At 48.1% G+C, this 22,066-nt stretch overlaps 32 non-coding genes across 32 annotated transcripts; 15 read left to right on the top strand and 17 right to left on the bottom strand.

Annotated features, from left to right (window-relative positions):
• The first annotated feature begins 424 nt into the window (after nucleotides 1-424).
• Nucleotides 425-496, top strand: Trnap-ggg (transfer RNA proline (anticodon GGG)). The gene has a single exon. It is a non-coding gene; the product is annotated as a tRNA-Pro (tRNA).
• A 507-nt stretch (nucleotides 497-1,003) lies between these two features.
• Trnaq-uug (transfer RNA glutamine (anticodon UUG)) lies at nucleotides 1,004-1,075 on the bottom strand. The gene has a single exon. It is a non-coding gene; the product is annotated as a tRNA-Gln (tRNA).
• Nucleotides 1,076-2,211: 1,136 nt separating this feature from the next.
• On the bottom strand, nucleotides 2,212-2,283 carry Trnaq-uug (transfer RNA glutamine (anticodon UUG)). Its single transcript has one exon. It is a non-coding gene; the product is annotated as a tRNA-Gln (tRNA).
• Nucleotides 2,284-2,840: 557 nt separating this feature from the next.
• Nucleotides 2,841-2,912, top strand: Trnap-ugg (transfer RNA proline (anticodon UGG)). Its single transcript has one exon. It is a non-coding gene; the product is annotated as a tRNA-Pro (tRNA).
• A 507-nt stretch (nucleotides 2,913-3,419) lies between these two features.
• Trnaq-uug (transfer RNA glutamine (anticodon UUG)) lies at nucleotides 3,420-3,491 on the bottom strand. The gene has a single exon. It is a non-coding gene; the product is annotated as a tRNA-Gln (tRNA).
• A 557-nt stretch (nucleotides 3,492-4,048) lies between these two features.
• On the top strand, nucleotides 4,049-4,120 carry Trnap-ugg (transfer RNA proline (anticodon UGG)). The gene has a single exon. It is a non-coding gene; the product is annotated as a tRNA-Pro (tRNA).
• Nucleotides 4,121-4,627: 507 nt separating this feature from the next.
• Nucleotides 4,628-4,699, bottom strand: Trnaq-uug (transfer RNA glutamine (anticodon UUG)). Its single transcript has one exon. It is a non-coding gene; the product is annotated as a tRNA-Gln (tRNA).
• Nucleotides 4,700-5,256: 557 nt separating this feature from the next.
• Nucleotides 5,257-5,330, top strand: Trnap-ugg (transfer RNA proline (anticodon UGG)). The gene has a single exon. It is a non-coding gene; the product is annotated as a tRNA-Pro (tRNA).
• Nucleotides 5,331-5,835: 505 nt separating this feature from the next.
• Nucleotides 5,836-5,907, bottom strand: Trnaq-uug (transfer RNA glutamine (anticodon UUG)). The gene has a single exon. It is a non-coding gene; the product is annotated as a tRNA-Gln (tRNA).
• Nucleotides 5,908-6,464: 557 nt separating this feature from the next.
• Nucleotides 6,465-6,536, top strand: Trnap-ggg (transfer RNA proline (anticodon GGG)). Its single transcript has one exon. It is a non-coding gene; the product is annotated as a tRNA-Pro (tRNA).
• A 507-nt stretch (nucleotides 6,537-7,043) lies between these two features.
• Trnaq-uug (transfer RNA glutamine (anticodon UUG)) lies at nucleotides 7,044-7,115 on the bottom strand. Its single transcript has one exon. It is a non-coding gene; the product is annotated as a tRNA-Gln (tRNA).
• A 1,136-nt stretch (nucleotides 7,116-8,251) lies between these two features.
• Nucleotides 8,252-8,323, bottom strand: Trnaq-uug (transfer RNA glutamine (anticodon UUG)). The gene has a single exon. It is a non-coding gene; the product is annotated as a tRNA-Gln (tRNA).
• A 557-nt stretch (nucleotides 8,324-8,880) lies between these two features.
• Trnap-ugg (transfer RNA proline (anticodon UGG)) lies at nucleotides 8,881-8,952 on the top strand. The gene has a single exon. It is a non-coding gene; the product is annotated as a tRNA-Pro (tRNA).
• A 507-nt stretch (nucleotides 8,953-9,459) lies between these two features.
• On the bottom strand, nucleotides 9,460-9,531 carry Trnaq-uug (transfer RNA glutamine (anticodon UUG)). Its single transcript has one exon. It is a non-coding gene; the product is annotated as a tRNA-Gln (tRNA).
• Nucleotides 9,532-10,667: 1,136 nt separating this feature from the next.
• On the bottom strand, nucleotides 10,668-10,739 carry Trnaq-uug (transfer RNA glutamine (anticodon UUG)). The gene has a single exon. It is a non-coding gene; the product is annotated as a tRNA-Gln (tRNA).
• Nucleotides 10,740-11,296: 557 nt separating this feature from the next.
• On the top strand, nucleotides 11,297-11,370 carry Trnap-ugg (transfer RNA proline (anticodon UGG)). Its single transcript has one exon. It is a non-coding gene; the product is annotated as a tRNA-Pro (tRNA).
• Nucleotides 11,371-11,875: 505 nt separating this feature from the next.
• Trnaq-uug (transfer RNA glutamine (anticodon UUG)) lies at nucleotides 11,876-11,947 on the bottom strand. The gene has a single exon. It is a non-coding gene; the product is annotated as a tRNA-Gln (tRNA).
• Nucleotides 11,948-12,504: 557 nt separating this feature from the next.
• On the top strand, nucleotides 12,505-12,578 carry Trnap-ugg (transfer RNA proline (anticodon UGG)). The gene has a single exon. It is a non-coding gene; the product is annotated as a tRNA-Pro (tRNA).
• A 505-nt stretch (nucleotides 12,579-13,083) lies between these two features.
• On the bottom strand, nucleotides 13,084-13,155 carry Trnaq-uug (transfer RNA glutamine (anticodon UUG)). The gene has a single exon. It is a non-coding gene; the product is annotated as a tRNA-Gln (tRNA).
• Nucleotides 13,156-13,712: 557 nt separating this feature from the next.
• On the top strand, nucleotides 13,713-13,784 carry Trnap-ugg (transfer RNA proline (anticodon UGG)). The gene has a single exon. It is a non-coding gene; the product is annotated as a tRNA-Pro (tRNA).
• Nucleotides 13,785-14,291: 507 nt separating this feature from the next.
• On the bottom strand, nucleotides 14,292-14,363 carry Trnaq-uug (transfer RNA glutamine (anticodon UUG)). The gene has a single exon. It is a non-coding gene; the product is annotated as a tRNA-Gln (tRNA).
• Nucleotides 14,364-14,920: 557 nt separating this feature from the next.
• Nucleotides 14,921-14,992, top strand: Trnap-ugg (transfer RNA proline (anticodon UGG)). Its single transcript has one exon. It is a non-coding gene; the product is annotated as a tRNA-Pro (tRNA).
• A 507-nt stretch (nucleotides 14,993-15,499) lies between these two features.
• On the bottom strand, nucleotides 15,500-15,571 carry Trnaq-uug (transfer RNA glutamine (anticodon UUG)). The gene has a single exon. It is a non-coding gene; the product is annotated as a tRNA-Gln (tRNA).
• Nucleotides 15,572-16,128: 557 nt separating this feature from the next.
• Trnap-ugg (transfer RNA proline (anticodon UGG)) lies at nucleotides 16,129-16,200 on the top strand. Its single transcript has one exon. It is a non-coding gene; the product is annotated as a tRNA-Pro (tRNA).
• A 507-nt stretch (nucleotides 16,201-16,707) lies between these two features.
• Nucleotides 16,708-16,779, bottom strand: Trnaq-uug (transfer RNA glutamine (anticodon UUG)). The gene has a single exon. It is a non-coding gene; the product is annotated as a tRNA-Gln (tRNA).
• Nucleotides 16,780-17,336: 557 nt separating this feature from the next.
• Trnap-ugg (transfer RNA proline (anticodon UGG)) lies at nucleotides 17,337-17,408 on the top strand. The gene has a single exon. It is a non-coding gene; the product is annotated as a tRNA-Pro (tRNA).
• A 507-nt stretch (nucleotides 17,409-17,915) lies between these two features.
• Trnaq-uug (transfer RNA glutamine (anticodon UUG)) lies at nucleotides 17,916-17,987 on the bottom strand. The gene has a single exon. It is a non-coding gene; the product is annotated as a tRNA-Gln (tRNA).
• A 557-nt stretch (nucleotides 17,988-18,544) lies between these two features.
• On the top strand, nucleotides 18,545-18,616 carry Trnap-ugg (transfer RNA proline (anticodon UGG)). The gene has a single exon. It is a non-coding gene; the product is annotated as a tRNA-Pro (tRNA).
• Nucleotides 18,617-19,123: 507 nt separating this feature from the next.
• Nucleotides 19,124-19,195, bottom strand: Trnaq-uug (transfer RNA glutamine (anticodon UUG)). Its single transcript has one exon. It is a non-coding gene; the product is annotated as a tRNA-Gln (tRNA).
• A 557-nt stretch (nucleotides 19,196-19,752) lies between these two features.
• On the top strand, nucleotides 19,753-19,824 carry Trnap-ugg (transfer RNA proline (anticodon UGG)). Its single transcript has one exon. It is a non-coding gene; the product is annotated as a tRNA-Pro (tRNA).
• A 1,136-nt stretch (nucleotides 19,825-20,960) lies between these two features.
• On the top strand, nucleotides 20,961-21,032 carry Trnap-ugg (transfer RNA proline (anticodon UGG)). The gene has a single exon. It is a non-coding gene; the product is annotated as a tRNA-Pro (tRNA).
• A 507-nt stretch (nucleotides 21,033-21,539) lies between these two features.
• Nucleotides 21,540-21,611, bottom strand: Trnaq-uug (transfer RNA glutamine (anticodon UUG)). Its single transcript has one exon. It is a non-coding gene; the product is annotated as a tRNA-Gln (tRNA).
• Nucleotides 21,612-22,066: the final 455 nt, after the last annotated feature.

The following is a 22,066-nucleotide window of genomic DNA, read 5'->3' as shown; positions in this document are numbered from 1 at the left end:
AGCACCTTCGAATGTAGCGAGAATTCTTGCCAGTATTCGTACATGAAGTGATGTCGAAGGATCAGGTAATCAAAATCGCGAAACAGCCACTTTCGTATGGCGGATGCTTTGTGCTGGAAGCAGCCTAGCTATGAAAACAGCTATGGACACAGAGTACTGTCGAAAACTGCGTGCAGACACAGAACGCTACGTAGTGGGCGGATTGTTCGTGACACGATAACATTTGCACTACACACGGTCGAAATACTGTCACACAACTCAAGCAGCTCTTTCAGCATTCACATACACTGGTGTTCAGCACAGCGCATGCTGTAGGTGTCAGATTAAGAAACCTCTTTGAGAATATGGTCCAGCTAGGATGCTGCAAGTAGCAAGTGCGGCAAGATCTCAGTAGGTGGCGGGGTGCAGACTTGCTTACTTGTGCGGCCTGTTGGTCTAGGGGTATGATTCCTGCTTGGGGTGCAGGAGGTCCCGGGTTCAAATCCCGGACAGGCCCTACTTTTCACTTTCGCGACAACCCAGCACTACGATAAACTTGCGAGTCTCTGAAAGTAAGCCATGCAGCAGGACAAACTGCATGTCGGGCCACCGGCCCATGAGACTCTCAGGTGCGTCTTATGGAAAGCAATCTACGTGGCAGGATTAAGCCGTCTCCGCTTACTTATATCTATACGTAAAGACTGGCACGTACAACGATTCTATTCGTTCCCCAGGAACTAATACATCGCATGCAAGTTTGGTAAATGCATGCGCATGCAGCACCCAAAACGGTGAGATGTCTTTCCTGCGGGGAGGAACAGCTGAGGTCGTCTTCTCGCAGTTGAACCCCTTACGTCCCGTTATTAATCCTAGTAGCAAAAGCATAAGCATTTGGAGCGCTCCCCATTCACGTGTGGACTGCTATTAACATTTTGCATTTCATGATCCTAGTTAAATTTCTGCATATACAATTCCAACCACCGGCTCGTACACATTTCTAGAAACGATCGCAAAACACAGCGTCAGGTTCCACCGAGACTCGCACTCGGATCGCTGGATTCAAAGTCCAGAGCGCTAACCATTACACCATGGAACCGAATGCCTGTAGCGCTCTTAAATTCAGTGGTATCATGTAATTAAGCCCATAAGATGCGATGTCATTACACGTATGGTCCTCAGGAAGTGTTTGCGTGGCTAATGAAGCAACGAAGTAGGCAGGAAGTGGAAGGAGCACCTTCGAATGTAGCGAGAATTCTTGCCAGTATTCGTACATGAAGTGATGTCGAAGGATCAGGTAATCAAAATCGCGAAACAGCCACTTTCGTATGGCGGATGCTTTGTGCTGGAAGCAGCCTAGCTATGAAAACAGCTATGGACACAGAGTACTGTCGAAAACTGCGTGCTGACACAGAACGCTACGTAGTGGGCGGATTGTTCGTGACACGATAACATTTGCACTACACACGGTCGAAATACTGTCACACAACTCAAGCAGCTCTTTCAGCATTCACATACACTGGTGTTCAGCACAGCGCATGTTGTAGGTGTCAGATTAAGAAACCTCTTTGAGAATATGGTCCAGCTAGGATGCTGCAAGTAGCAAGTGCGGCAAGATCACAGTAGGTGGCGCGGTGCAGACTTGCTTACTTGTGCCGCCAGTTGGTCTAGGGGTATGATTCCTGCTTTGGGTGCAGGAGGTCCCGGGTTCAAATCCCGGACAGGCCCTACTTTTCACTTTCGCGACAACCCAGCACTACGATAAACTTGCGAGTCTCTGAAAGTAAGCCATGCAGCAGGACAAACTGCATGTCGGGCCACCGGCCCATGAGACTCTCAGGTGCGTCTTATGGAAAGCAATCTACGTGGCAGGATTAAGCCCTCTCCGCTTACTTATATCTATACGTAAAGACTGGCACGTACAACGATTCTATTCGTTCCCCAGGAACTAGTACATCGCATGCAAGTTTGGTAAATGCATGCGCATGCAGCACCCAAAACGGTGAGATGTCTTTCCTGCGGGGAGGAACAGCTGAGGTCGTCTTCTCACAGTTGAACCCCTTACGTCCCGTTATTAATCCTAGTAGCAAAAGCATAAGCATTTGGAGCGCTCCCCATTCACGTGTGGACTGCTATTAACATTTTGCATTTCATGATCCTAGTTAAATTTCTGCATATACAATTCCAACCACCGGCTCGTACACATTTCTAGAAACGATCGCAAAACACAGCGTCAGGTTCCACCGACACTCGAACTCGGATCGCTGGATTCAAAGTCCAGAGTGCTAACCATTACACCATGGAACCTGATGCCTGTAGCGCTCTTAAATTCAGTGGTATCATGTAATTAAGCCCATAAGATGCGATGTCATTACACGTATGGTCCTCAGGAAGTGTTTGCGTGGCTAATGAAGCAACCAAGTAGGCTGGAAGTGGAAGGAGCACCTTCGAATGTAGCGAGAATTCTTGCCAGTATTCGTACATGAAGTGATGTCGAAGGATCAGGTAATCAAAATCGCGAAACAGCCACTTTCGTATGGCGGATGCTTTGTGCTGGAAGCAGCCTAGCTATGAAAACAGCTATGGACACAGAGTACTGTCGAAAACTGCGTGCAGACACAGAACGCTACGTAGTGGGCGGATTGTTCGTGACACGATAACATTTGCACTACACACGGTCGAAATACTGTCACACAACTCAAGCAGCTCTTTCAGCATTCACATACACTGGTGTTCAGCACAGCGCATGCTGTAGGTGTCAGATTAAGAAACCTGTTTGAGAATATGGTCCAGCTAGGATGCTGCAAGTAGCAAGTGCGGCAAGATCTCAGTAGGTGGCGGGGTGCAGACTTGCTTAATTGTGCGGCCTGTTGGTCTAGGGGTATGATTCCTGCTTTGGGTGCAGGAGGTCCCGGGTTCAAATCCCGGACAGGCCCTACTTTTCACTTTCGCGACAACCCAGCACTACGATAAACTTGCGAGTCTCTGAAAGTAAGCCATGCAGCAGGACAAACTGCATGTCGGGCCACCGGCCCATGAGACTCTCAGGTGCGTCTTATGGAAAGCAATCTACGTGGCAGGATTAAGCCGTCTCCGCTTACTTATATCTATACGTAAAGACTGGCACGTACAACGATTCTATTCGTTCCCCAGGAACTAGTACATCGCATGCAAGTTTGGTAAATGCATGCGCATGCAGCACCCAAAACGGTGAGATGTCTTTCCTGCGGGGAGGAACAGCTGAGGTCGTCTTCTCACAGTTGAACCCCTTACGTCCCGTTATTAATCCTAGTAGCAAAAGCATAAGCATTTGGAGCGCTCCCCATTCACGTGTGGACTGCTATTAACATTTTGCATTTCATGATCCTAGTTAAATTTCTGCATATACAATTCCAACCACCGGCTCGTACACATTTCTAGAAACGATCGCAAAACACAGCGTCAGGTTCCACCGACACTCGAACTCGGATCGCTGGATTCAAAGTCCAGAGTGCTAACCATTACACCATGGAACCGGATGCCTGTAGCGCTCTTAAATTCAGTGGTATCATGTAATTAAGCCCATAAGATGCGATGTCATTACACGTATGGTCCTCAGGAAGTGTTTGCGTGGCTAATGAAGCAACCAAGTAGGCTGGAAGTGGAAGGAGCACCTTCGAATGTAGCGAGAATTCTTGCCAGTATTCGTACATGAAGTGATGTCGAAGGATCAGGTAATCAAAATCGCGAAACAGCCACTTTCGTATGGCGGATGCTTTGTGCTGGAAGCAGCCTAGCTATGAAAACAGCTATGGACACAGAGTACTGTCGAAAACTGCGTGCAGACACAGAACGCTACGTAGTGGGCGGATTGTTCGTGACACGATAACATTTGCACTACACACGGTCGAAATACTGTCACACAACTCAAGCAGCTCTTTCAGCATTCACATACACTGGTGTTCAGCACAGCGCATGCTGTAGGTGTCAGATTAAGAAACCTGTTTGAGAATATGGTCCAGCTAGGATGCTGCAAGTAGCAAGTGCGGCAAGATCTCAGTAGGTGGCGGGGTGCAGACTTGCTTAATTGTGCGGCCTGTTGGTCTAGGGGTATGATTCCTGCTTTGGGTGCAGGAGGTCCCGGGTTCAAATCCCCGACAGGCCCTACTTTTCACTTTCGCGACAACCCAGCACTACGATAAACTTGCGAGTCTCTGAAAGTAAGCCATGCAGCAGGACAAACTGCATGTCGGGCCACCGGCCCATGAGACTCTCAGGTGCGTCTTATGGAAAGCAATCTACGTGGCAGGATTAAGCCGTCTCCGCTTACTTATATCTATACGTAAAGACTGGCACGTACAACGATTCTATTCGTTCCCCAGGAACTAGTACATCGCATGCAAGTTTGGTAAATGCATGCGCATGCAGCACCCAAAACGGTGAGATGTCTTTCCTGCGGGGAGGAACAGCTGAGGTCGTCTTCTCGCAGTTGAACCCCTTACGTCCCGTTATTAATCCTAGTAGCAAAAGCATAAGCATTTGGAGCGCTCCCCATTCACGTGTGGACTGCTATTAACATTTTGCATTTCATGATCCTAGTTAAATTTCTGCATATACAATTCCAACCACCGGCTCGTACACATTTCTAGAAACGATCGCAAAACACAGCGTCAGGTTCCACCGAGACTCGCACTCGGATCGCTGGATTCAAAGTCCAGAGCGCTAACCATTACACCATGGAACCGAATGCCTGTAGCGCTCTTAAATTCAGTGGTATCATGTAATTAAGCCCATAAGATGCGATGTCATTACACGTATGGTCCTCAGGAAGTGTTTGCGTGGCTAATGAAGCAACCAAGTAGGCAGGAAGTGGAAGGAGCACCTTCGAATGTAGCGAGAATTCTTGCCAGTATTCGTACATGAAGTGATGTCGAAGGATCAGGTAATCAAAATCGCGAAACAGCCACTTTCGTATGGCGGATGCTTTGTGCTGGAAGCAGCCTAGCTATGAAAACAGCTATGGACACAGAGTACTGTCGAAAACTGCGTGCTGACACAGAACGCTACGTAGTGGGCGGATTGTTCGTGACACGATAACATTTGCACTACACACGGTCGAAATACTGTCACACAACTCAAGCAGCTCTTTCAGCATTCACATACACTGGTGTTCAGCACAGCGCATGTTGTAGGTGTCAGATTAAGAAACCTCTTTGAGAATATGGTCCAGCTAGGATGCTGCAAGTAGCAAGTGCGGCAAGATCTCAGTAGGTGGCGCGGTGCAGACTTGCTTACTTGTGCCGCCTGTTGGTCTAGGGGTATGATTCCTGCTTTGGGTGCAGGAGGTCCCGGGTTCAAATCCCGGACAGGCCCTACTTTTCACTTTCGCGACAACCCAGCACTACGATAAACATGCGAGTCTCTGAAAGTAAGCCATGCAGCAGGACAAACTGCATGTCGGGCCACCGGCCCATGAGACTCTCAGGTGCGTCTTATGGAAAGCAATCTACGTGGCAGGATTAAGCCGTCTCCGCTTACTTATATCTATACGTAAAGACTGGCACGTACAACGATTCTATTCGTTCCCCAGGAACTAGTACATCGCATGCAAGTTTGGTAAATGCATGCGCATGCAGCACCCAAAACGGTGAGATGTCTTTCCTGCGGGGAGGAACAGCTGAGGTCGTCTTCTCGCAGTTGAACCCCTTACGTCCCGTTATTAATCCTAGTAGCAAAAGCATAAGCATTTGGAGCGCTCCCCATTCACGTGTGGACTGCTATTAACATTTTGCATTTCATGATCCTAGTTAAATTTCTGCACATACAATTCCAACCACCGGCTCGTACACATTTCTAGAAACAATCGCAAAACACAGCGTCAGGTTCCACCGAGACTCGAACTCGGATCGCTGGATTCAAAGTCCAGAGTGCTAACCATTACACCATGGAACCGGATGCCTGTAGCGCTCTTAAATTCAGTGGTATCATGTAATTAAGCCCATAAGATGCGATGTCATTACACGTATGGTCCTCAGGAAGTGTTTGCGTGGCTAATGAAGCAACCAAGTAGGCTGGAAGTGGAAGGAGCACCTTCGAATGTAGCGAGAATTCTTGCCAGTATTCGTACATGAAGTGATGTCGAAGGATCAGGTAATCAAAATCGCGAAACAGCCACTTTCGTATGGCGGATGCTTTGTGCTGGAAGCAGCCTAGCTATGAAAACAGCTATGGACACAGAGTACTGTCGAAAACTGCGTGCAGACACAGAACGCTACGTAGTGGGCGGATTGTTCGTGACACGATAACATTTGCACTACACACGGTCGAAATACTGTCACACAACTCAAGCAGCTCTTTCAGCATTCACATACACTGGTGTTCAGCACAGCGCATGCTGTAGGTGTCAGATTAAGAAACCTCTTTGAGAATATGGTCCAGCTAGGATGCTGCAAGTAGCAAGTGCGGCAAGATCTCAGTAGGTGGCGGGGTGCAGACTTGCTTACTTGTGCGGCCTGTTGGTCTAGGGGTATGATTCCTGCTTGGGGTGCAGGAGGTCCCGGGTTCAAATCCCGGACAGGCCCTACTTTTCACTTTCGCGACAACCCAGCACTACGATAAACTTGCGAGTCTCTGAAAGTAAGCCATGCAGCAGGACAAACTGCATGTCGGGCCACCGGCCCATGAGACTCTCAGGTGCGTCTTATGGAAAGCAATCTACGTGGCAGGATTAAGCCGTCTCCGCTTACTTATATCTATACGTAAAGACTGGCACGTACAACGATTCTATTCGTTCCCCAGGAACTAATACATCGCATGCAAGTTTGGTAAATGCATGCGCATGCAGCACCCAAAACGGTGAGATGTCTTTCCTGCGGGGAGGAACAGCTGAGGTCGTCTTCTCGCAGTTGAACCCCTTACGTCCCGTTATTAATCCTAGTAGCAAAAGCATAAGCATTTGGAGCGCTCCCCATTCACGTGTGGACTGCTATTAACATTTTGCATTTCATGATCCTAGTTAAATTTCTGCATATACAATTCCAACCACCGGCTCGTACACATTTCTAGAAACGATCGCAAAACACAGCGTCAGGTTCCACCGAGACTCGCACTCGGATCGCTGGATTCAAAGTCCAGAGCGCTAACCATTACACCATGGAACCGAATGCCTGTAGCGCTCTTAAATTCAGTGGTATCATGTAATTAAGCCCATAAGATGCGATGTCATTACACGTATGGTCCTCAGGAAGTGTTTGCGTGGCTAATGAAGCAACGAAGTAGGCAGGAAGTGGAAGGAGCACCTTCGAATGTAGCGAGAATTCTTGCCAGTATTCGTACATGAAGTGATGTCGAAGGATCAGGTAATCAAAATCGCGAAACAGCCACTTTCGTATGGCGGATGCTTTGTGCTGGAAGCAGCCTAGCTATGAAAACAGCTATGGACACAGAGTACTGTCGAAAACTGCGTGCTGACACAGAACGCTACGTAGTGGGCGGATTGTTCGTGACACGATAACATTTGCACTACACACGGTCGAAATACTGTCACACAACTCAAGCAGCTCTTTCAGCATTCACATACACTGGTGTTCAGCACAGCGCATGTTGTAGGTGTCAGATTAAGAAACCTCTTTGAGAATATGGTCCAGCTAGGATGCTGCAAGTAGCAAGTGCGGCAAGATCACAGTAGGTGGCGCGGTGCAGACTTGCTTACTTGTGCCGCCAGTTGGTCTAGGGGTATGATTCCTGCTTTGGGTGCAGGAGGTCCCGGGTTCAAATCCCGGACAGGCCCTACTTTTCACTTTCGCGACAACCCAGCACTACGATAAACTTGCGAGTCTCTGAAAGTAAGCCATGCAGCAGGACAAACTGCATGTCGGGCCACCGGCCCATGAGACTCTCAGGTGCGTCTTATGGAAAGCAATCTACGTGGCAGGATTAAGCCCTCTCCGCTTACTTATATCTATACGTAAAGACTGGCACGTACAACGATTCTATTCGTTCCCCAGGAACTAGTACATCGCATGCAAGTTTGGTAAATGCATGCGCATGCAGCACCCAAAACGGTGAGATGTCTTTCCTGCGGGGAGGAACAGCTGAGGTCGTCTTCTCACAGTTGAACCCCTTACGTCCCGTTATTAATCCTAGTAGCAAAAGCATAAGCATTTGGAGCGCTCCCCATTCACGTGTGGACTGCTATTAACATTTTGCATTTCATGATCCTAGTTAAATTTCTGCATATACAATTCCAACCACCGGCTCGTACACATTTCTAGAAACGATCGCAAAACACAGCGTCAGGTTCCACCGACACTCGAACTCGGATCGCTGGATTCAAAGTCCAGAGTGCTAACCATTACACCATGGAACCTGATGCCTGTAGCGCTCTTAAATTCAGTGGTATCATGTAATTAAGCCCATAAGATGCGATGTCATTACACGTATGGTCCTCAGGAAGTGTTTGCGTGGCTAATGAAGCAACCAAGTAGGCTGGAAGTGGAAGGAGCACCTTCGAATGTAGCGAGAATTCTTGCCAGTATTCGTACATGAAGTGATGTCGAAGGATCAGGTAATCAAAATCGCGAAACAGCCACTTTCGTATGGCGGATGCTTTGTGCTGGAAGCAGCCTAGCTATGAAAACAGCTATGGACACAGAGTACTGTCGAAAACTGCGTGCAGACACAGAACGCTACGTAGTGGGCGGATTGTTCGTGACACGATAACATTTGCACTACACACGGTCGAAATACTGTCACACAACTCAAGCAGCTCTTTCAGCATTCACATACACTGGTGTTCAGCACAGCGCATGCTGTAGGTGTCAGATTAAGAAACCTGTTTGAGAATATGGTCCAGCTAGGATGCTGCAAGTAGCAAGTGCGGCAAGATCTCAGTAGGTGGCGGGGTGCAGACTTGCTTAATTGTGCGGCCTGTTGGTCTAGGGGTATGATTCCTGCTTTGGGTGCAGGAGGTCCCGGGTTCAAATCCCGGACAGGCCCTACTTTTCACTTTCGCGACAACCCAGCACTACGATAAACTTGCGAGTCTCTGAAAGTAAGCCATGCAGCAGGACAAACTGCATGTCGGGCCACCGGCCCATGAGACTCTCAGGTGCGTCTTATGGAAAGCAATCTACGTGGCAGGATTAAGCCGTCTCCGCTTACTTATATCTATACGTAAAGACTGGCACGTACAACGATTCTATTCGTTCCCCAGGAACTAGTACATCGCATGCAAGTTTGGTAAATGCATGCGCATGCAGCACCCAAAACGGTGAGATGTCTTTCCTGCGGGGAGGAACAGCTGAGGTCGTCTTCTCGCAGTTGAACCCCTTACGTCCCGTTATTAATCCTAGTAGCAAAAGCATAAGCATTTGGAGCGCTCCCCATTCACGTGTGGACTGCTATTAACATTTTGCATTTCATGATCCTAGTTAAATTTCTGCATATACAATTCCAACCACCGGCTCGTACACATTTCTAGAAACGATCGCAAAACACAGCGTCAGGTTCCACCGAGACTCGCACTCGGATCGCTGGATTCAAAGTCCAGAGCGCTAACCATTACACCATGGAACCGAATGCCTGTAGCGCTCTTAAATTCAGTGGTATCATGTAATTAAGCCCATAAGATGCGATGTCATTACACGTATGGTCCTCAGGAAGTGTTTGCGTGGCTAATGAAGCAACCAAGTAGGCAGGAAGTGGAAGGAGCACCTTCGAATGTAGCGAGAATTCTTGCCAGTATTCGTACATGAAGTGATGTCGAAGGATCAGGTAATCAAAATCGCGAAACAGCCACTTTCGTATGGCGGATGCTTTGTGCTGGAAGCAGCCTAGCTATGAAAACAGCTATGGACACAGAGTACTGTCGAAAACTGCGTGCTGACACAGAACGCTACGTAGTGGGCGGATTGTTCGTGACACGATAACATTTGCACTACACACGGTCGAAATACTGTCACACAACTCAAGCAGCTCTTTCAGCATTCACATACACTGGTGTTCAGCACAGCGCATGTTGTAGGTGTCAGATTAAGAAACCTCTTTGAGAATATGGTCCAGCTAGGATGCTGCAAGTAGCAAGTGCGGCAAGATCTCAGTAGGTGGCGCGGTGCAGACTTGCTTACTTGTGCCGCCTGTTGGTCTAGGGGTATGATTCCTGCTTTGGGTGCAAGAGGTCCCGGGTTCAAATCCCGGACAGGCCCTACTTTTCACTTTCGCGACAACCCAGCACTACGATAAACTTGCGAGTCTCTGAAAGTAAGCCATGCAGCAGGACAAACTGCATGTCGGGCCACCGGCCCATGAGACTCTCAGGTGCGTCTTATGGAAAGCAATCTACGTGGCAGGATTAAGCCGTCTCCGCTTACTTATATCTATACGTAAAGACTGGCACGTACAACGATTCTATTCGTTCCCCAGGAACTAGTACATCGCATGCAAGTTTGGTAAATGCATGCGCATGCAGCACCCAAAACGGTGAGATGTCTTTCCTGCGGGGAGGAACAGCTGAGGTCGTCTTCTCGCAGTTGAACCCCTTACGTCCCGTTATTAATCCTAGTAGCAAAAGCATAAGCATTTGGAGCGCTCCCCATTCACGTGTGGACTGCTATTAACATTTTGCATTTCATGATCCTAGTTAAATTTCTGCATATACAATTCCAACCACCGGCTCGTACACATTTCTAGAAACGATCGCAAAACACAGCGTCAGGTTCCACCGAGACTCGCACTCGGATCGCTGGATTCAAAGTCCAGAGCGCTAACCATTACACCATGGAACCGAATGCCTGTAGCGCTCTTAAATTCAGTGGTATCATGTAATTAAGCCCATAAGATGCGATGTCATTACACGTATGGTCCTCAGGAAGTGTTTGCGTGGCTAATGAAGCAACCAAGTAGGCAGGAAGTGGAAGGAGCACCTTCGAATGTAGCGAGAATTCTTGCCAGTATTCGTACATGAAGTGATGTCGAAGGATCAGGTAATCAAAATCGCGAAACAGCCACTTTCGTATGGCGGATGCTTTGTGCTGGAAGCAGCCTAGCTATGAAAACAGCTATGGACACAGAGTACTGTCGAAAACTGCGTGCTGACACAGAACGCTACGTAGTGGGCGGATTGTTCGTGACACGATAACATTTGCACTACACACGGTCGAAATACTGTCACACAACTCAAGCAGCTCTTTCAGCATTCACATACACTGGTGTTCAGCACAGCGCATGTTGTAGGTGTCAGATTAAGAAACCTCTTTGAGAATATGGTCCAGCTAGGATGCTGCAAGTAGCAAGTGCGGCAAGATCTCAGTAGGTGGCGCGGTGCAGACTTGCTTACTTGTGCCGCCTGTTGGTCTAGGGGTATGATTCCTGCTTTGGGTGCAGGAGGTCCCGGGTTCAAATCCCGGACAGGCCCTACTTTTCACTTTCGCGACAACCCAGCACTACGATAAACTTGGGAGTCTCTGAAAGTAAGCCATGCAGCAGGACAAACTGCATGTCGGGCCACCGGCCCATGAAACTCTCAGGTGCGTCTTATGGAAAGCAATCTACGTGGCAGGATTAAGCCGTCTCCGCTTACTTATATCTATACGTAAAGACTGGCACGTACAACGATTCTATTCGTTCCCCAGGAACTAGTACATCGCATGCAAGTTTGGTAAATGCATGCGCATGCAGCACCCAAAACGGTGAGATGTCTTTCCTGCGGGGAGGAACAGCTGAGGTCGTCTTCTCGCAGTTGAACCCCTTACGTCCCGTTATTAATCCTAGTAGCAAAAGCATAAGCATTTGGAGCGCTCCCCATTCACGTGTGGACTGCTATTAACATTTTGCATTTCATGATCCTAGTTAAATTTCTGCATATACAATTCCAACCACCGGCTCGTACACATTTCTAGAAACGATCGCAAAACACAGCGTCAGGTTCCACCGAGACTCGCACTCGGATCGCTGGATTCAAAGTCCAGAGCGCTAACCATTACACCATGGAACCGAATGCCTGTAGCGCTCTTAAATTCAGTGGTATCATGTAATTAAGCCCATAAGATGCGATGTCATTACACGTATGGTCCTCAGGAAGTGTTTGCGTGGCTAATGAAGCAACCAAGTAGGCAGGAAGTGGAAGGAGCACCTTCGAATGTAGCGAGAATTCTTGCCAGTATTCGTACATGAAGTGATGTCGAAGGATCAGGTAATCAAAATCGCGAAACAGCCACTTTCGTATGGCGGATGCTTTGTGCTGGAAGCAGCCTAGCTATGAAAACAGCTATGGACACAGAGTACTGTCGAAAACTGCGTGCTGACACAGAACGCTACGTAGTGGGCGGATTGTTCGTGACACGATAACATTTGCACTACACACGGTCGAAATACTGTCACACAACTCAAGCAGCTCTTTCAGCATTCACATACACTGGTGTTCAGCACAGCGCATGTTGTAGGTGTCAGATTAAGAAACCTCTTTGAGAATATGGTCCAGCTCGGATGCTGCAAGTAGCAAGTGCGGCAAGATCTCAGTAGGTGGCGCGGTGCAGACTTGCTTACTTGTGCCGCCTGTTGGTCTAGGGGTATGATTCCTGCTTTGGGTGCAGGAGGTCCCGGGTTCAAATCCCGGACAGGCCCTACTTTTCACTTTCGCGACAACCCAGCACTACGATAAACTTGGGAGTCTCTGAAAGTAAGCCATGCAGCAGGACAAACTGCATGTCGGGCCACCGGCCCATGAAACTCTCAGGTGCGTCTTATGGAAAGCAATCTACGTGGCAGGATTAAGCCGTCTCCGCTTACTTATATCTATACGTAAAGACTGGCACGTACAACGATTCTATTCGTTCCCCAGGAACTAGTACATCGCATGCAAGTTTGGTAAATGAATGCGCATGCAGCACCCAAAACGGTGAGATGTCTTTCCTGCGGGGAGGAACAGCTGAGGTCGTCTTCTCGCAGTTGAACCCCTTACGTCCCGTTATTAATCCTAGTAGCAAAAGCATAAGCATTTGGAGCGCTCCCCATTCACGTGTGGACTGCTATTAACATTTTGCATTTCATGATCCTAGTTAAATTTCTGCACATACAATTCCAACCACCGGCTCGTACACATTTCTAGAAACGATCGCAAAACACAGCGTCAGGTTCCACCGAGACTCGAACTCGGATCGCTGGATTCAAAGTCCAGAGTGCTAACCATTACACCATGGAACCGGATGCCTGTAGCGCTCTTAAATTCAGTGGTATCATGTAATTAAGCCCATAAGATGCGATGTCATTACACGTATGGTCCTCAGGAAGTGTTTGCGTGGCTAATGAAGCAACCAAGTAGGCTGGAAGTGGAAGGAGCACCTTCGAATGTAGCGAGAATTCTTGCCAGTATTCGTACATGAAGTGATGTCGAAGGATCAGGTAATCAAAATCGCGAAACAGCCACTTTCGTATGGCGGATGCTTTGTGCTGGAAGCAGCCTAGCTATGAAAACAGCTATGGACACAGAGTACTGTCGAAAACTGCGTGCAGACACAGAACGCTACGTAGTGGGCGGATTGTTCGTGACACGATAACATTTGCACTACACACGGTCGAAATACTGTCACACAACTCAAGCAGCTCTTTCAGCATTCACATACACTGGTGTTCAGCACAGCGCATGCTGTAGGTGTCAGATTAAGAAACCTCTTTGAGAATATGGTCCAGCTAGGATGCTGCAAGTAGCAAGTGCGGCAAGATCTCAGTAGGTGGCGGGGTGCAGACTTGCTTACTTGTGCGGCCTGTTGGTCTAGGGGTATGATTCCTGCTTTGGGTGCAGGAGGTCCCGGGTTCAAATCCCGGACAGGCCCTACTTTTCACTTTCGCGACAACCCAGCACTACGATAAACTTGCGAGTCTCTGAAAGTAAGCCATGCAGCAGGACAAACTGCATGTCGGGCCACCGGCCCACGAGACTCTCAGGTGCGTCTTATGGAAAGCAATCTACGTGGCAGGATTAAGCCGTCTCCGCTTACTTATATCTATACGTAAAGACTGGCACGTACAACGATTCTATTCGTTCCCCAGGAACTAGTACATCGCATGCAAGTTTGGTAAATGCATGCGCATGCAGCACCCAAAACGGTGAGATGTCTTTCCTGCGGGGAGGAACAGCTGAGGTCGTCTTCTCACAGTTGAACCCCTTACGTCCCGTTATTAATCCTAGTAGCAAAAGCATAAGCATTTGGAGCGCTCCCCATTCACGTGTGGACTGCTATTAACATTTTGCATTTCATGATCCTAGTTAAATTTCTGCATATACAATTCCAACCACCGGCTCGTACACATTTCTAGAAACGATCGCAAAACACAGCGTCAGGTTCCACCGACACTCGAACTCGGATCGCTGGATTCAAAGTCCAGAGTGCTAACCATTACACCATGGAACCGGATGCCTGTAGCGCTCTTAAATTCAGTGGTATCATGTAATTAAGCCCATAAGATGCGATGTCATTACACGTATGGTCCTCAGGAAGTGTTTGCGTGGCTAATGAAGCAACCAAGTAGGCTGGAAGTGGAAGGAGCACCTTCGAATGTAGCGAGAATTCTTGCCAGTATTCGTACATGAAGTGATGTCGAAGGATCAGGTAATCAAAATCGCGAAACAGCCACTTTCGTATGGCGGATGCTTTGTGCTGGAAGCAGCCTAGCTATGAAAACAGCTATGGACACAGAGTACTGTCGAAAACTGCGTGCAGACACAGAACGCTACGTAGTGGGCGGATTGTTCGTGACACGATAACATTTGCACTACACACGGTCGAAATACTGTCACACAACTCAAGCAGCTCTTTCAGCATTCACATACACTGGTGTTCAGCACAGCGCATGCTGTAGGTGTCAGATTAAGAAACCTGTTTGAGAATATGGTCCAGCTAGGATGCTGCAAGTAGCAAGTGCGGCAAGATCTCAGTAGGTGGCGGGGTGCAGACTTGCTTACTTGTGCGGCCTGTTGGTCTAGGGGTATGATTCCTGCTTTGGGTGCAGGAGGTCCCGGGTTCAAATCCCGGACAGGCCCTACTTTTCACTTTCGCGACAACCCAGCACTACGATAAACTTGCGAGTCTCTGAAAGTAAGCCATGCAGCAGGACAAACTGCATGTCGGGCCACCGGCCCACGAGACTCTCAGGTGCGTCTTATGGAAAGCAATCTACGTGGCAGGATTAAGCCGTCTCCGCTTACTTATATCTATACGTAAAGACTGGCACGTACAACGATTCTATTCGTTCCCCAGGAACTAGTACATCGCATGCAAGTTTGGTAAATGCATGCGCATGCAGCACCCAAAACGGTGAGATGTCTTTCCTGCGGGGAGGAACAGCTGAGGTCGTCTTCTCACAGTTGAACCCCTTACGTCCCGTTATTAATCCTAGTAGCAAAAGCATAAGCATTTGGAGCGCTCCCCATTCACGTGTGGACTGCTATTAACATTTTGCATTTCATGATCCTAGTTAAATTTCTGCATATACAATTCCAACCACCGGCTCGTACACATTTCTAGAAACGATCGCAAAACACAGCGTCAGGTTCCACCGAGACTCGAACTCGGATCGCTGGATTCAAAGTCCAGAGTGCTAACCATTACACCATGGAACCGGATGCCTGTAGCGCTCTTAAATTCAATGGTATCATGTAATTAAGCCCATAAGATGCGATGTCATTACACGTATGGTCCTCAGGAAGTGTTTGCGTGGCTAATGAAGCAACCAAGTAGGCTGGAAGTGGAAGGAGCACCTTCGAATGTAGCGAGAATTCTTGCCAGTATTCGTACATGAAGTGATGTCGAAGGATCAGGTAATCAAAATCGCGAAACAGCCACTTTCGTATGGCGGATGCTTTGTGCTGGAAGCAGCCTAGCTATGAAAACAGCTATGGACACAGAGTACTGTCGAAAACTGCGTGCAGACACAGAACGCTACGTAGTGGGCGGATTGTTCGTGACACGATAACATTTGCACTACACACGGTCGAAATACTGTCACACAACTCAAGCAGCTCTTTCAGCATTCACATACACTGGTGTTCAGCACAGCGCATGCTGTAGGTGTCAGATTAAGAAACCTGTTTGAGAATATGGTCCAGCTAGGATGCTGCAAGTAGCAAGTGCGGCAAGATCTCAGTAGGTGGCGGGGTGCAGACTTGCTTACTTGTGCGGCCTGTTGGTCTAGGGGTATGATTCCTGCTTTGGGTGCAGGAGGTCCCGGGTTCAAATCCCGGACAGGCCCTACTTTTCACTTTCGCGACAACCCAGCACTACGATAAACTTGCGAGTCTCTGAAAGTAAGCCATGCAGCAGGACAAACTGCATGTCGGGCCACCGGCCCATGAGACTCTCAGGTGCGTCTTATGGAAAGCAATCTACGTGGCAGGATTAAGCCGTCTCCGCTTACTTATATCTACACGTAAAGACTGGCACGTACAACGATTCTATTCGTTCCCCAGGAACTAGTACATCGCATGCAAGTTTGGTAAATGCATGCGCATGCAGCACCCAAAACGGTGAGATGTCTTTCCTGCGGGGAGGAACAGCTGAGGTCGTCTTCTCACAGTTGAACCCCTTACGTCCCGTTATTAATCCTAGTAGCAAAAGCATAAGCATTTGGAGCGCTCCCCATTCACGTGTGGACTGCTATTAACATTTTGCATTTCATGATCCTAGTTAAATTTCTGCATATACAATTCCAACCACCGGCTCGTACACATTTCTAGAAACGATCGCAAAACACAGCGTCAGGTTCCACCGAGGCTCGAACTCGGATCGCTGAATTCAAAGTCCAGAGTGCTAACCATTACACCATGGAACCGAATGCCTTTTGCGCTCTTAAGTTCAGTGGTATCATGTAATTAAGCCCATAAGATGCGATGTCATTACACGTATGGTCCTCAGGAAGTGTTTGCGTGGCTAATGAAGCAACCAAGTAGGCTGGAAGTGGAAGGAGCACCTTCGAATGTAGCGAGAATTCTTGCCAGTATTCGTACATGAAGTGATGTCGAAGGATCAGGTAATCAAAATCGCGAAACAGCCACTTTCGTATGGCGGATGCTTTGTGCTGGAAGCAGCCTAGCTATGAAAACAGCTATGGACACAGAGTACTGTCGAAAACTGCGTGCAGACAGAGAACGCTACGTAGTGGGCGGATTGTTCGTGACACGATAACATTTGCACTATACACGGTCGAAATACTGTCACACAACTCAAGCAGCTCTTTCAGCATTCACATACACTGGTGTTCAGCACAGCGCATGTTGTAGGTGTCAGATTAAGAAACCTCTTTGAGAATATGGTCCAGCTAGGATGCTGCAAGTAGCAAGTGCGGCAAGATCTCAGTAGGTGGCGGGGTGCAGACTTGCTTACTCGTGCGGCCTGTTGGTCTAGGGGTATGATTCCTGCTTTGGGTGCAGGAGGTCCTGGGTTCAAATCCCGGACAGGCCCTACTTTTCACTTTCGCGACAACCCAGCACTACGATAAACTTGCGAGTCTCTGAAAGTAAGCCATGCAGCAGGACAAACTGCATGTCGGGCCACCGGCCCATGAGAGTCTCAGGTGAGTCTTATGGAAAGCAATCTACGTGGCAGGATTAAGCCGTCTCCGCTTACTTATATCTATACGTAAAGACTGGCACGTACAACGATTCTATTCGTTCCCCAGGAACTAGTACATCGCATGCAAGTTTGGTAAATTCATTCGCATGCAGCACCCAAAACGGTGAGATGTCTTTCCTGCGGGGAGGAACAGCTGAGGTAGTCTTCTCGCAGTTGAGCCCCTTACGTCCCGTTATTAATCCTAGTAGCAAAAGCATAAGCATTTGCAGCGCTCCCCATTCACGTGTGGACTGCTATTAACATTTTGCATTTCATGATCCTAGTTAAATTTCTGCATATACAATTCCAACCACCGGCTCGTACACATTTCTAGAAACGATCGCAAAACACAGCGTCAGGTTCCACCGAGACTCGAACTCGGATCGCTGGATTCAAAGTCCAGGGTGCTAACCATTACACCATGGAACCGGATGCCTGTAGCGCTCTTAAATTCAGTGGTATCATGTAATTAAGCCCATAAGATACGATGTCATTACACGTATAGTCCTCAGGAAGTGTTTGCGTGGCTAATGAAGCAACCAAGTAGGCTGGAAGTGGAAGGAGCACCTTCGAATGTAGCGAGAATTCTTGCCAGTATTCGTACATGAAGTGATGTCGAAGGATCAGGTAATCAAAATTGCGAAACAGCCACTTTCGTATGGCGGATGCTTTGTGATGGAAGCAGCCTAGCTATGAAAACAGCTATGGACACAGAGTACTGTCGAAAACTGCGTGCTGACACAGAACGCTACGTAGTGGGCGGATTGTTCGTGACACGATAACATTTGCACTTCACACGGTCGAAATACTGTCACACAACTCAAGCAGCTCTTTCAGCATTCACATACACTGGTGTTCAGCACAGCGCATGTTGTAGGTGTCAAATTAAGAAACCTCTTTGAGAATATGGTCCAGCTAGAATGCTGCAACTAGCAACTGCGGCAAGATCTCAGTAGGTGGCGGGGTGCAGACTTGCTTACTTGTGAGGCCTGTTGGTCTAGGGGTATGATTCCTGCTTTGGGTGCAGGAGGTCCCGGGTTCAAATCCCGGACAGGCCCTACTTTTCACTTTCGCGACAACCCAGCACTACGATAAACTTGCGAGTCTCTGAAAGTAAGCCATGCAGCAGGACAAACTGCATGTCGGGCCACCGGCCCATGAGAGTCTCAGGTGCGTCTTATGGAAAGCAATCAACGTGGCAGGATTAAGCCGTCTCCGCTTACTTATATCTATACGTAAAGACTGGCACGTACAACGATTCTATTCGTTCCCCAGGAACTAATACATCGCATGCAAGTTTGGTAAATTCATTCGCATGCAGCACCCAAAACGGTGAGATGTCTTTCCTGCGGGGAGGAACAGCTGAGGTAGTCTTCTCGCAGTTGAGCCCCTTACGTCCCGTTATTAATCCTAGTAGCAAAAGCATAAGCATTTGGAGCGCTCCCCATTCACGTGTGGACTGCTATTAACATTTTGCATTTCATGATCCTAGTTAAATTTCTGCATATACAATTCCAACCACCGGCTCGTACACATTTCTAGAAACGATCGCAAAACACAGCGTCAGGTTCCACCGAGACTCGAACTCGGATCGCTGAATTCAAAGTCCAGAGTGCTTACCATTATACCATGGAACCGAATGCCTGTAGCGCTCTTAAATTCAGTGGTATCATGTAATTAAGCCCATAAGATGCGATGTCATTACACGTATGGTCCTCAGGAAGTGTTTGCGTGGCTAATGAAGCAACCAAGTAGGCTGGAAGTGGAAGGAGCACCTTCGAATGTAGCGAGAATTCTTGCCAGTATTCGTACATGAAGTGATGTCGAAGGATCAGGTAATCAAATTCGCGAAACAGCCACTTTCGTATGGCGGATGCTTTGTGCTGGAAGCAGCCTAGCTATGAAAACAGCTATGGACACAGAGTACTGTCGAAAACTGCGTGCTGACACAGAACGCTACGTAGTGGGCGGATTGTTCGTGACACGATAACATTTGCACTATACACGGTCGAAATACTGTCACACAACTCAAGCAGCTCTTTCAGCATTCACATACACTGGTGTTCAGCACAGCGCATGTTGTAGGTGTCAGATTAAGAAACCTCTTTGAGAATATGGTCCAGCTAGGATGCTGCAACAAGCAAGTGCGGCAAGATCTCAGTAGGTGGCGGGGTGCAGACTTGCTTACTTGTGCGGCCTGTTGGTCTAGGGGTATGATTCCTGTTTTGGGTGCAGGAGGTCCCGGATTCAAATCCCGGACAGGCCCTACTTTTCACTTTCGCGACAACCCAGCACTACGATAAACTTGCGAGTCTCTGAAAGTAAGCCATGCAGCAGGACAAACTGCATGTCGGGCCACCGGCCCATGAGACTCTCAGGTGCGTCTTATGGAAAGCAATCTACGTGGCAGGATTAAGCCGTCTCCGCTTACTTATATCTATACGTAAAGACTGGCACGTACAACGATTCTATTCGTTCCCCAGGAACTAGTACATCGCATGCAAGTTTGGTAAATTCATTCGCATGCAGCACCCAAAACGGTGAGATGTCTTTCCTGCGGGGAGGAACAGCTGAGGTAGTCTTCTCGCAGTTGAGCCCCTTACGTCCCGTTATTAATCCTAGTAGCAAAAGCATAAGCATTTGGAGCGCTCCCCATTCACGTGTGGACTGCTATTAACATTTTGCATTTCATGATCCTAGTTAAATTTATGCATATACAATTCCAACCACCGGCTCGTACACATTTCTAGAAACGATCGCAAAACACAGCGTAAGGTTTCACCGAGACTCGAACGCGGATCGCTGGATTCAAAGTCCAGGGTGCTAACCATTACACCATGGAACAGGATGCCTGTAGCGCTCTTAAATTCAGTGGTATCATGTAATTAAGCCCATAAGATGCGATGTCATTACACGTATGGTCCTCAGGAAGTGTTTGCGTGGCTAATGAAGCAACCAAGTAGGCTGGAAGTGGAAGGAGCACCTTCGAATGTAGCGAGAATTCTTGCCAGTATTCGTACATGAAGTGATGTCGAAGGATCAGGTAATCAAAATCGCGAAACAGCCACTTTCGTATGGCGGATGCTTTGTGCTGGAAGCAGCCTAGCTATGAAAACAGCTATGGACACAGAGTACTGTCGAAAACTGCGTGCTGACACAGAACGCTACGTAGTGGGCGGATTGTTCGTGACACGATAACATTTGCACTTCACACGGTCGAAATACTGTCACACAACTCAAGCAGCTCTTTCAGCATTCACATACACTGGTGTTCAGCACAGCGCATGTTGTAGGTGTCAAATTAAGAAACCTCTTTGAGAATATGGTCCAGCTAGGATGCTGCAACTAGCAAGTGCGGCAAGATCTCAGTAGGTGGCGGGGTGCAGACTTGCTTACTTGTGAGGCCTGTTGGTCTAGGGGTATGATTCCTGCTTTGGGTGCAGGAGGTCCCGGGTTCAAATCCCGGACAGGCCCTACTTTTCACTTTCGCGACAACCCAGCACTACGATAAACTTGCGAGTCTCTGAAAGTAAGCCATGCAGCAGGACAAAATGCATCTCGGGCCACCGGCCCATGAGAGTCTCAGGTGCGTCTTATGGAAAGCAATCTACGTGGCAGGATTAAGCCGTCTCCGCTTACTTATATCTATACGTAAAGACTGGCACGTACAACGATTCTATTCGTTCCCCAGGAACTAGTACATCGCATGCAAGTTTGGTAAATTCATTCGCATGCAGCACCCAAAACGGTGAGATGTCTTTCCTGCGGGGAGGAACAGCTGAGGTAGTCTTCTCGCAGTTGAGCCCCTTACGTCCCGTTATTAATCCTAGTAGCAAAAGCATAAGCATTTGGAGCGCTCCCCATTCACGTGTGGACTGCTATTAACATTTTGCATTTCATGATCCTAGTTAAATTTATGCATATACAATTCCAACCACCGGCTCGTACACATTTCTAGAAACGATCGCAAAACACAGCGTAAGGTTCCACCGAGACTCGAACTCGGATCGCTGGATTCAAAGACCAGGGTGCTAACCATTACACCATGGAACCAGATGCCTGTAGCGCTCTTAAATTCAGTGGTATCATGTAATTAAGCCCATAAGATGCGATGTCATTACACGTATGGTCCTCAGGAAGTGTTTGCGTGGCTAATGAAGCAACCAAGTAGGCTGGAAGTGGAAGGAGCACCTTCGAATGTAGCGAGAATTCTTGCCAGTATTCGTACATGAAGTGATGTCGAAGGATCAGGTAATCAAAATCGCGAAACAGCCACTTTCGTATGGCGGATGCTTTGTGCTGGAAGCAGCCTAGCTATGAAAACAGCTATGGACACAGAGTACTGTCGAAAACTGCGTGCTGACACAGAACGCTACGTAGTGGGCGGATTGTTCGTGACACGATAACATTTGCACTTCACACGGTCGAAATACTGTCACACCACTCAAGCAGCTCTTTCAGCATTCACATACACTGGTGTTCAGCACAGCGCATGTTGTAGGTGTCAA

The sequence above is a fragment of the Schistocerca serialis genome, chromosome 2, assembly GCF_023864345.2.
Source record: "Schistocerca serialis cubense isolate TAMUIC-IGC-003099 chromosome 2, iqSchSeri2.2, whole genome shotgun sequence".
Lineage (NCBI taxonomy): Eukaryota > Metazoa > Arthropoda > Insecta > Orthoptera > Acrididae > Schistocerca > Schistocerca serialis.
This window is presented reverse-complemented; position numbering and strand designations above follow the sequence as displayed.